Here is a 2,227-nt window from a genome sequence, read left to right as displayed (position 1 = left end):
GATCAGTTAGTTGTAAAGTAATAGAAGTGGGTTTGCATTCCCCTAAACCAAGTTTCTCAAAAATTGACCAAGGCATTAAATTGATACTTGCACCTAAATCACTCAAAGCTTTTGCAAAAATAAATTACCAATAGTGCAAGGGATTGTGAAACTACTTGGATCTTTGAGTTTTGGTGGCAGATTATTTTGGAGAATTGCACTACACTCTTCTGCAAGGTAAACAGTTTCAAACTCACCTAGCTTTCTCTTTTTTAGAGAGAATGTCCTTCAAGAACTTGACATAGCTGGGCATTTGTTCCAAAGGTTCAGCAAAAGGAATATTTATGTGTAATTTCTTGAAGATATTGAGGAACTTTTGAAATTGCTTTTCAAGCTTTTGCTTTTGGAGCTTTTGGGGAAAAAGTGATGGAGGATGGATGACTTGAGAATTTCCTTGATTTTTAGCCTTTTCATCTTTTTTTTGTTCAATTTTACTATCTTTCTCACACATTCCTTCTTTATCAACATGTTCATTCTCAAGTTCAACTGCTTTTTCATTCATCCCTTCAATCTCTTTTTCGCTCCTTAAAGTGATTGCTTGGCATTGTTCCTTACCTTTAGGATTGATTTGTGTGTCACTAGGTAAGGAACCTCGAGGTCTATTGTTGATGGAATTTGCAAGTTGTCCCACTTAGGTCTCAAGATTTCTCAAAGAGGCTCATTGACTTTGAATTAAAGTATCAGTCTTGGACATATATTGCAAGAGAAGTTCTTCCAATTAGGACTTTTTTTTAGGAATTTATGGCCTAGCTTCTTTTTGAAAACCAGGAGGCATGATGGGTTTTGGATTGGAAAGCCCCGCATTATTGTTCCATGAAAAGTTAGGGTGGTTTCTGCAACTAGGATTATAAGTATTGTAGTATGGGTTATTTTGCTGCCTATTGAAGTTCCCCACAAACTGGATTGATTCAGAATTGTATGGACATTGATCATATGAATGGCCATCTCCACACATCTCACAAACTGCTAATGAATTTTAAATTGCATGAACTCTCAATGTGTCAAACTTCTTGGACAGTGCAACTACTTGCGCAGCTACTTGAGCAGTTAAGTTGCTAAGTGCATCAATTTCATAGGCTCCAACAGCTTTTCTCAAACCCGATCTTACTGAAGGCTATTGATAATTATTTGAAGCCATCTCTTCCAACAAATTATAAGCATCTACAGAATTCTTACTCATTAATGTCCCACCAGCAGCAGCATCAATTGTGGTTTTTATTGACCCAACCAACCCATTGTAGAATGTCTAAACTTGCAACCAATCAGGAATCCCATGACGTTGACATCTTCTTAGTAGTTCTTTAAACCTTTCCTAGGCTTCATACAAGGACTCACCATCAAATTGTGTGAATGAAGTGATATCGTTCCTCATCTTTGTAATCTTGGCAGGCAAACAAATTTTTGCTAGAAACTTTTGTGCCATGTCTTCCCATGCAGTGATAAACCAATTGGGTAGTGAATTAAGCTAGATCTTTGCTTTATCCTTCAGAGAAAACAGAAACAATATTAATCTAATAGCATCATCAGTTACTCCATTGTATTTAAAGGTTTCACAAATCTCCAGGAAATTTACTAAATGAGAATTAGGATCATCATTGGGTAACCCACCAAACTGGACTGAAGACTGAATCATTTGAATGTAAGCTAGTTTAATTTCAAAATTATTTGCATTGATGGAAGGTCTCCTTATGCTTTGCAAACCTTGCAAAAGAGGAACAACTTAATCCCGTAGTGCTCTATTTGCTTCAGGAATCAAATTAATGGCATTGTTACCATTGTTATTGTTATCCTCAGCCATTGTCTGATTTAAAGTTGCAACTTGCAAATTTTCCCTTTAACATCTTCTGAAAGTTCTTTCTATCTCCAGATCAAAAGGAACAAGATTCAAGTTTTTTCTTCTTTGCATATAATGACCAAAGATATCTGCAAACAAACAAAATCAAATATTAAAACAAGAAAAAATAAAATTTGAAGTAAGACTAAATTGCTTGATATTAGTATTAATAAAAATTCTAAAAACAATTCCCCGGCAACGTTGCCAAAAACTTCTCAGTTAATTTTCCACTATGCAAGTATACGTATCGAATAGATAGTATATAAGCAAGCAGAGTATCGATACCGTAAGGAATTGATCTAAAATTTTACTAAGTACTAAAATTAGAACAAGTTAATCTTATCCAAACAATCA

The 2,227-nt window shown here is 34.9% G+C and overlaps 1 non-coding gene across 1 annotated transcript; it reads left to right on the top strand.

Annotated features, from left to right (window-relative positions):
- The first annotated feature begins 1,307 nt into the window (after positions 1-1,307).
- LOC148763177 (small nucleolar RNA R71) lies at positions 1,308-1,414 on the top strand. Its single transcript, XR_016026051.1, has one exon. It is a non-coding gene; the product is annotated as a small nucleolar RNA R71 (small nucleolar RNA).
- The last annotated feature ends 813 nt before the right edge of the window (positions 1,415-2,227 follow it).

Source organism: Theobroma cacao, chromosome 4 (assembly GCF_053813885.1).
Source record: "Theobroma cacao isolate CCN51 chromosome 4, ASM5381388v1, whole genome shotgun sequence".
Classification (NCBI taxonomy): domain Eukaryota; kingdom Viridiplantae; phylum Streptophyta; class Magnoliopsida; order Malvales; family Malvaceae; genus Theobroma; species Theobroma cacao.
The sequence above is the reverse complement of the archived record's forward strand: the minus strand, read 5'-3'. Positions and strand labels throughout refer to the sequence as shown.